This window comes from Dryas octopetala, chromosome 5, assembly GCF_963921425.1.
Source record: "Dryas octopetala chromosome 5, drDryOcto1.1, whole genome shotgun sequence".
NCBI classification, from domain to species: Eukaryota; Viridiplantae; Streptophyta; class Magnoliopsida; order Rosales; family Rosaceae; genus Dryas; species Dryas octopetala.
This window is the reverse complement of record NC_141370.1, coordinates 8,059,460-8,069,557: the sequence shown is the minus strand read 5'-3', so window position 1 is coordinate 8,069,557 and position 10,098 is coordinate 8,059,460. Positions and strand designations below refer to the sequence as shown.

The window sequence follows — 10,098 nt, the reverse complement described above, 5'->3', positions numbered from 1 at the left end:
GGTTCACACAAGTCACAAATCACCCTTGAGATTGTTCTATGAGCATGATGGAGTTCATTTACCTCTGGATTGGAATTTGGGTTGTCAAACCCCATATTTTTTAACAAAACCATGGCTGCAGCATGCCCTTTTTCTGCTATAGCCTTTGTGTTGATTTGTAAGCTTCCAAATATGTTTGCATACATGATTTAAAACTTGTTTGAGGTCATATGATGGATGTTTGTAGAGTTGAGGTCTTGGATGTCACTTAACTTAGCCAATACGACATTGAAACCCTAGAAAGCCCCAATTGAGTTTGAGAATGTGAAATCTGATTCCTTTTATGTTTTGGGATTGATTTTCAGTTTGGTGGATCACAACAAGGGCAAGAAGCTTCAATTGAGGTAGGGGGAGCTAGTCCTTTTCAAACCCTATGTTTTAGTATGCTTTGATTCCTAGTTACATTAATAAAAGTGTTTGTTTTCCTTAAATGCTTGGCTCAGACTGATTGATTGTTTTAAATGTTTTGATGTGTTCCTTGGCTGCCATGCTTGATTAGAATTAATTTATTAACTTTTAAAGAAAAATATGATTTATTCGTTAATGGTATGTTAGTTGTAGAAAGAAGTAATTGAGTTACTTTTGAAACTAAGAATCAATTAAACATGGAATGCATGTTGATGGCTTCAACTTGCCTTATTAGGATGAGAAAAGTTAATCTATTGATCTAAGAATGGAATGAGATGACTTATGTGAATTTAATTGAATTTAAACACTATGGTTGCTTGTTTAGCTTTAAAGGAACTAACCTAGAAAATAAGGTCTCAATAAACTTAGATTTGTTGTAAATATATTGTTTTATGTGGCTATCCCTGTAATTAGTTGTAGGGGCATACTAGTAAATATACAAAACCTAGTAAACCCTACTTCTATATAAGGATATTTATAACATGAATAAGATAGACTGATCATATTCTCTCTGCCTCCTCTCTTTCCACAAACCCTAATTTTCACATACTTTTACAACACGTTATCAGCACGAAAAGCTTTTTGGATTGTGGATCGCCAAACAAAAGAGGATCATCATTCAATCCGTTCTTCAATCAATCAAGCACGAGAAGCTCTTTGGATTGTGGATTGTGGATCGATAAACGAAAGAGGATCATCCTTCAATTTGTTCTTCAACCAAGTAGGTTTTATAAAACAATTTTATGTTTATGTTTTAAAACCTTTGATTGATTGAAAAATCCTCCATGAAGCATGAACCCTAAATTTTTGTGATTGATTTATTTGGGTTTACATATTTTACATGTCTTCTTGGATTGAATGATTAAAATAAAAAAAGGGAATAATTTTTTGGTGATCGGAAACCACCCCGCGCACACGGCCAGCAGCCTTGCTGCCTCGCGCTTCGCTGCCCGCAGCAGTCACGCATCGCTGCCTGCAGCAGCAACCCCCCTCGTGCGCCTCGCCCCGCTGCAGCCTTGCTGCCTCGCTGCCAGCAGCAGCTCCTCCTCGCGCAACACCTTGCTGCCAGCGCCTCCCAGCAGCAGAGCAGGCCTTGCTGCATCGCAGCAGCCTCGCGCTGCCAGCCCTTGTGCACCAGCAGCCTTGCTGCCAGCCCTCGCTGCCTTCCAGCCTTGCTGCAGCGCAGTCCAGCAGCGCAGCCCAGCAGCCTCGCAGCGGCCCAGCAGGCCCACTGCCACGCAGGCAGCCACCTTGCTGCCACGCAGGCAGCCACCTAGCTGCCACATCAGCGCCATGCAGGCGCCACGTCAGCGCCACGTCGCTGCCACTCCCACGTTGACACATGGCGAGTCTCCTGAAACTTTGTAAAAAGGAGATGTTAATTCTTGTCATGCCTGGGGTTTGAACCCAGGACCTCTTGGGTACCAAGAGTGCACCTTAACCACTGTGCTGCTGATGGTTTATTGTTAGTATACAAACCATTTAATATATATACTCTAAATGTCAGAAACTTTTATTCAAATAATTTTGTGATATTTTTCTGTTCTACTTGGGTATATGAATATTTTACTTGCTTAAATTTTTGCACTAGAATATATGTGTAGAAATTGCAGGTAATTAATGAACCAGTAGTTCATACATAAATATTGAACCTGTAGCTTCAATAATGCCGTATAAGGAACCTGAAGTTTCCTTCATAAATTCACCATACATGATAAAACCAGTAGATTTTACATGTCTATACCATGTTATAGAACTTGAAGTTCTTATTTATTGCTTATCGATGTTATTGCCCGAAGCAGTAATTATAATTATTTGTTCCTTTCAACCAAAGAATGTCAAATCTCAACAAGCTTGATTTTGTCGCTTTGGAAGTTTCCGGAAGAAACTATCTAAAGTGGACTCAAGATGTTAAGCTTCATTTGACTGCCAAGAAGATGAGATCGACAATCAATGCAGACAATGTTGTCGCAGAATCTCTTAAGGCAAGTGCCATGATCTTCATTAGGAAGCATATGGAGGAAGCACTTCAAGTTGAGTACCTCGCTGAAGAGGATCCACGAGCTCTTTGGGTTGCTCTGGAAGAGCGGTTTGACCATCAAGAGACCATTTTCTTGCCTGAAGCAAGACATGATTGGCAGAACATTCGTTTCCAGGATTTCAAATCCGTGAATGAGTATAATTCGGAAATCTGCCGGATCCGGTCACTCCTCAAATTTTGTGGGGAGGAGCTCACCGAAGCTGACCTATTGGAGAAGACTTTCTCCACCTTCCCTGCCTCCTGTTTGGTCCTGCAGCAACAATACAGGGAGAAGAATTTTACCAAGTTCTCGGCATTGATCACCACTCTGTTGCTCGCTGAAAAGAACAACAACTTATTAATGAGAAATGATCAAGCCCGACCTGTCGGTATTAAAGCAGCACCATTGCCTGAAGCAAACGCTGTTGCTTATCGCGATTCAAACCGCGAAAGAGGATACCGAGGTCATGGAAAGGGCACAAAGTCTGACCGCCCTAGATATGGAAGGAAAGGTTCTCAGAGGAATGACCTGTATGACCGAGGCCAACGTGGCCATAGCCCACATGGTAGGAACCACGGTCCCTTGGCCCTAAGAACTCGAAATGAGAGGAACACTGGTCCGGCCCGTCGCCACCAGAATCAGAATCAGAATGATCTCTGTTACCGATGTGGAGGAACTGATCACTGGTCCCGCACCTGCCGTGCATCAGCGCAAGCTGTAAATGAGTATCACGCCAGTCGCGGAACTCGAGAGACCAACCTCATTGAGGGATCATTTCCTACGGATACCACCCTAGAGGTCACTGATTTCCAGACTGAATCTGGACACTTCGAGGACTAGAAACTCGATGACATGGATATGATCGGCGCTTGTGCTGTATTTATTTTCTGAATAATGTTTTTCTTATTCAGATTATTTTGGTGATTTATGATTTGGATTATTTGTTTTGGAAATTTGGTTATGCTCGAATATTATTTAATTCAATTAAGTTATTTTCATACATGTGATCTATTGAATTAAATTTATGAATAAGCATGTTTAGTGGGGAAGTTTGTTGTCTGGCAGACAGTGCTACTACGCACACCATACTTCAAGATCGAAAGTATTTTTCAAACTTATTGCTTACTCATACCTCTGTGACAACCATATCAGGCCAATCCAACCTGATAGAGGGCCATGGCAAAGCCCATTTTTATGTTGTCCAATGGTACTGAATTACCATTAATGAGGCCTTATATTCTCCAAGTTCCAGAAGAACGTTGTTGAGTTATAAGGATATTCGAGCCAACGGTTATCACGTTGAAACCACTGAGGAAAATGGTGTGGAATATCTTTGCATAACCTCCAATTTGTATGGCAAGAAGCGTACATTGGAGAAATCGAAATGTCTCTCGAGCGGTCTTACATGACCACCATTAGATCGATTGAGGCCAATCACATAGTTAACCAGAAGTTAATCAATTCGAGCAGTTTCTTTCTATGGCATGACCGGTTGGGATACCCAGGTCAAAGTATGATGCGCCGTATCCTCAATTCATCACACGGGCATCCCCTTACTAATAAGGATCTTGTGTTTAGTGACACATTGTGCCAAACTTGCTCGCTCAGAAAGTTGAATACTAGACCATCATATGCAAAGACTAGTAAAGACTCCATCCTTTTTCCTGCAAATGATACAAGGGAATATTTGTGGACTTATCCAACCACCATGCGGACCATTTAAATATTTTATGGTTTTGGTTGATGCATCGACAAAGTGATCACATGTTACACTATTGTCCACAAGAAACGCTGCTTTTGCTAAACTTCTCGCCCAGAAGGCTCACCACACGGATTATCCTATAAAGTCCAGAAGATTTGATAATGCCGGAGAGTTTACATCGAAAACTTTCGATGATTATTGCATGCCCCTTGGGATTAATGTTGAACATCGAGTTCCCCATGTTCACACCCAGAATGGTCTCGCAGAAGCGTTCATTAAAAGATTACAAATGATCGCACGAACCTTGGTTATGCGCACCAAGCTTCCAATTTCTGCGTGGGGCTATGCAATCTTGCATGCAGCCATGTTGGTCCGGTTGAGGTCCACTGCTACCTAACCTTACTCCGCGTTACAGCTGGTGACTGGGTACGAACCTGACGTTTCGTACTTACGCGTATTTGGGTATGCAGTTTACGTGCCAGTTGCGCCGCTACAACGTACCAAAATGGGTCCTCAACAAACGATGGGCATATATGTCGATTATGAATCACCATCCATTATACGCTTTTTACAGCCCTTGACAGGCGATCTCTTTACCGCTAGATTTGCGGATTGTCACTTTGATGAGACAGTCTTCCCGCCGTTAGGGGGAGATATGAACGTCACCGTTCTTGAAGAACGACGTGAATTGACGTGGAATGTCCTCACTATGTCTCATCTCAATCCCCGAACCGCACAATGTGATAGTGAAGTGCGGAGAATTCTAGATCTACAGAGTATAACTCATAATATGCCAGACGCATTCTCTGATCTAGCTAAAGTGACGAGATCACATATACCTGCTGCAAATGTGCCTGCAAGGATATCCGTCCCCGAAGGACGTGTCGTCCCAGGAGGACGTGTCGTTCCAGATGGACGAGGTACAACAATAGTGGCTAACCAGTCATATGTCCCTGCCCAGAAGTGAGGTTGACCACTAGGTTCGATGGACTCTTATCCCCGGAAGAGGATACATTTGGCACAAATGAGTCTCCTTGACATCGCGATCTCAATTGATCCATCTCACGAAATAGTTCCGGATTATGGGTCTGTCCCAGAAGAGACGGCGTTGGGGGACGCTCCAACGTTTGAACCCACTCCCGAGAACATAGAGATCTCTATAAATTATGCATGCTTAAGTGAGCTCTGGAATCGAAACGAGATTATCATCGATGATATATTTGTATTCGCGGTAGCTACCGAAATCATAACTAGCGATGACATCGAACCTCACTCCGTTGATGAATGTCAATGTCGAGACGACTGGCCAAAATGGAAAGAAGCAATCCAGGTCGAATTAGATTCCTTGACAAAGAGAAAGGTGTTTGGGCCTGTCGTTCCTACACCTTCCCCATGTTAAACCTGTAGAATTTAAATGGGTATTTGTAAGGAAGCGTAATGAGAAAAACGAGATTGTGAGATACAAGGCTCGTCTAGTGGCGCAAAGATTTTCTCAACGCCCTGGGATTGATTACGAGGAAGAGTATTCCCCCGTAATGGACGTCATAACGTTCCACTACCTTATCAGTTTGGTAGTTTCCGAAAAACTGAGTATGCAGCTTATGGATGTGGTCACTGCTTATCTCTATGGGGATCTTGATACAGAGATATATATGAAAGTTCCCGAAGGACTTAAGACACCCGATGCAAATAGTTCCAGACCACGGAACACGCTCTCCATTAGTTTGAGGCGTTCACTTTATGGATTGAAACAATCCGGACGGAGGTGGTATAACCGTCTAAGTGAGTATTTGATCGGGATGGGATATGTGAATAATGATATATGCCCTTGCGTGTTTATTAAGAACAAGTTCTGGTTTTGCTATTGTAGTTGTTTATGTCGATGACATGAATCTAATTGGTACTCTTGAAGAGATCAAGGAAACTGCTAAACACTTGAAGTTGAAATTCGAGATGAAAGATCTTGGGAGAACGAACTTCTGTCTCGGCCTGGAGCTCGAGCACCGTGCAGATGGAATTTTGGTCCATCAATCGAATTACATCCAGAAGATGTTAAGGCGCTTTAATGAGGATAAAGCGAAGCCTTCTAGCACGCCCATGATCGTCTGTAGTCTAGATCGTAAGAAGGATCCGTTTCGTCCCGCAGATGATAACGAAGAGATATTGGCACCAGAAGTCTCATATCTAAGTACAATAGGCGCATTATTGTACTTGGCTCAATGTATTAGACCAGACATCTCATTCGCTGTGAACTTGTTAGCTAGATATAGCTCTGCGCCAACACGCCGCCACTGGAATGGCATAAAAGATATTTTCCGCCACCTTAAAGGTACGACGGATATGGGCTTATTTTATCCCTAGCTACGCATCAAGGAATGGATCGAACCCCCTCGATCCTCGGAATGATGCCCGCCTTTTGGATATGCTGACGCAGGGTATCTATCAGACCCGCATAAGGCGCGTTCTCAAACTGGTTATGTCTTTACCATTGGGAATACAACAATATCTTGGAGGTCTACGAAACAGACCCTTGTTGCTACCTCTTCGAATCATGCTGAGATTCTAGCCCTTCACAAAGCAGTTCGTGAATGTATATGGCTAAGAGCAGTTTCCAAGCATGTTCGAACTACGTGTGGGCTGAATTCCACCACTGATGAACCAACGATTATCTATGAGGATAATGCCGCTTGCATCCAGCAGATGAAGACAGATTTCATCAAAGGAGACAACACCAAGCATATAGTACCGAAGTTCTTCTTCGATCAACAGCAAAAAGAGCATCAGATGATTGAAGTCAAGCAGATCCGATCTCAAGACAACCATGCAGACCTCTTTACCAAGTCACTGCCAAAGTCCACGTTCTTGATGCATGTTCGAGGTATTGGGTTGCGTAGATTGGCTGATTTACCTAGTATGTAGTCTTCAGGGGGAGTCGACATTAGGGGGAGTATCCTGAAGCATACTCGCTTGACCATCGTGTACTCTTTTGTCCTTCGTCCAGGGTTATTTTGTCCCACTGGGTTTTGTTACCTGGCAAGGTTTTAATGAGGCACATCTTGGCATGGTCACCCTACTCATACTACATCCTGAAGATGTGTTGATCTGATACATATGCATTTGCTCATCTTTTCCCTTCGACCACGGGTTTTTCCCATTGGGTTTACCGGGCAAGGTTTTGGTGTAGCAACTCTAATGCACCCCGCTCCCATTGACATACTATTTGCCTATGATCCAGAAGATATGACTTCACCTACTTTCGAGGTTCTGATGCGACTACTCCACACTCACGCGCGTTGCACTCTTTTTCCTTCGACCAGGGTTGTTTTTGTTCCCACAGGGTTTTTATTACTTGGCAAGGTTTTAACGAGACAACTTAGAAGCGCATAGCAGAGACAACACTAATGACATGGAATATCCAAGGGGGAGTGTTGTAAATATATTGTTATATGTGGCTATCCCTGTAATTAGTTGTAGGGGCATACTAGTAAATATACAAAACCTAGTAAACCCTACTTCTATATAAGGATATTTATAACATGAATAAGAGTGACTGATCATATTCTCTCTGCCTCCTCTCTTCCACAAACCCTAGATTTCTACATACTTTTACAACAAAAATAAGTTTGTAAATATATGACTTCCTTAGAAAGTAAAGCAGTGATAAAATTGTAACTAAGTAAGACACTTGAACTTTCATGGCATTTATATAAATGAAGGTGAGCTTTTGTTTACTGTCCAAAGAGGTGTTGGATATGGAAGTGCAAGAGTGGCATGTCCAATTTATATTGTTTGTACATAATGGTGTCATTTGTATAATATATATGTTTGTATATATTGTTTTCATTTATATCTAATTTAATATTAAAATGTTTTTAACTTCTAATTTTAGTTCTGTTTTTTTTTTTAATTCAAAGAAAATGATGTAAGCCAAGTCAATGTGCTAATTTGAACTTTATTCCTTCGAAAAGCTTTTTTATTTATTGCTTGCTTATGTGCTAATTTGTGGGAAAGAGTCTGGTTTTGGGCATCATTATGGGCGTTCTTACAAATCTGTTTGTTTCTATCAATTTGTGGGAAAGAGGTTCATCCAACCATCATTATATGGATAATTTCTTACAAATTTGTTTGTTTCTATCAATATATGTAGGTTGCAGAGCACATGGTCTATCTCTCTCTCTCTCTCTCTCTCTCTCTCTCTCTCTCTCTCATCTTTCATCTCTCAGCCTTTTGAGTCCTATATTCTCAATGTGAAGGTTACTCTATGTTAAACATGGTATTATCTAGGATCTAGTTTCTGTTATGTCTTTTTAATCATTAATCTTTCTAGTTTTCTTGTTAAGATGGAATAATACTCCAGAGTCTAATTTGTTAATATGTTGGTATTATTTTTTGCAGGTTTAGGTAGATAATCCTTGGCTCATGCTCCATTTTTTCTAATGCAAGTGGTATGCAAAAAGATTTTTGCATCCTAATGTTGTACGTAGTAGCATATGATTATATTTAGACCAAGTGTTGCTGCCATTTCAATATTTGTAAACCGAGAGCTTGGAGGTAAGGCCCTAACCCTAGCTTGTATTATGCTCTTAGTTGGTTGTAATTGTGTGTTGTTGTGTGAAAAGGCCAAGCTTTTTGACAGAAAGGCTTTGATTTTCATGGAAACTACACAATCTGCCTACATTGCACAGTTTTGACCTTGTGTCATATTTCTGAAATTCTGAAGTGTTTGACAAGGCTTTTGAATTTGGTTTTTGGACCATTTAAACTAGACATCTCAACAATAATTTCAAGCTCTGAATCACTGAAATCCGATTTGAGATGTATTTTCTATGATTTTCTAAAATTGATTCTGTTTTGCTAGAAAATGACAGTTTTACTACGCAGTGCATTATTACGAGTTTGGTTGCACCATTGTGATTTTGAGTAGTGCTTTTGACCTGATACTTATGGAACAAGTACTAGACATGTTCAAGAGTGTTTTAAATAAAAATCTTATGAATTGAAGCTATGTTTGAATGATTTGGTACTTTGGGTCTAGTTTGTAGCATTCGACAGGTTTTGTTGGTTTTGATTTGGTGAAATTTACATGCATGAGTGATAATTTGGGTAACAAATCTGATTTGAGTATTGGTTTGAGCTTTTGCATGTGTTGGCTGCCAATATGTAAATATTAATGCACTTTTTTATAATGTTTTCAGTGGAGTAACTCGAAGTACAAGCGGAGCGGTTACACATAAGAAAAATTTGATGAAATTCGAGTTGAATGGGTAGAGTTTGTTACCCTCAATAATATTTAGACTGACATGCATGTTGGTATAAATCTGGTACATGTTTTGAGCATTTTGTGGATATGATCGAGCTGTCCGAAAACTTTATATCTTGTACGAGGATATAGCTGCAGTATTGAGGATGGAGGAACTTTCAGCAACCTGCATAGTTGTGTACATGAGGTCAGTGTACTCTTTGATTCATCTACATTATTTTTTTTCCTCATAAACTGTTGTGATACAAATGGATGCTTGAAAATTGTTAGGTACCTGTACGATAGGCTTATCGAATCCAACATGGCTGAAATGGTTGGTCTTGTGGACCCAGCACGTGTCTCTGTGGGAATTGGAAATTCAGAGAATAGATCAAAGTACCTAGTGTGCATCATTTAGAACTAGCCATGCCTTATATTTTGTGCAGATTTTTGAAGTTTCTTAGGGGGGTTAAAAATGGATTAGCTAGCTAGGGTTATCCCTACTTGTTGAGGGATTTGTAATTTATTTTTGTTAACTTGAATATGGTTGAAATTGGATGTTGGAAATATTGTATGAGAATGTTGGATGAAATTGATTGAAGCATTTAAATTGCACAAATTGGATGGTGCATGTTCGAATTTTTATATCAAATATTTGACAGGAAAAACTGATATCTAACAATCCATTT

The 10,098-nt window shown here is 40.7% G+C and overlaps 1 protein-coding gene across 3 annotated transcripts in view; it reads left to right on the top strand.

Moving 5' to 3' along the window:
* The window catches only part of LOC147283965 (mitochondrial import receptor subunit TOM20-like), a 13,098-nt gene extending 3,261 nt beyond the window's left edge, over positions 1 to 9,837 (top strand). Inside the window, exons 1-4 of one of the 3 annotated variants that reach the window (XR_015122423.1) lie at positions 8,350 to 8,443; positions 8,566 to 8,721; positions 9,366 to 9,617; positions 9,701 to 9,837. The gene's annotated coding sequence lies outside the window, so the exon portion shown is untranslated. Of the gene's footprint in view, positions 1 to 8,349; positions 8,444 to 8,565; positions 8,722 to 9,365; positions 9,618 to 9,700 lie in introns of those variants that run through there. The other 2 variants (XR_015122422.1, XR_015122421.1) reach the window with 2 other exon arrangements.
* Positions 9,838 to 10,098: the final 261 nt, after the last annotated feature.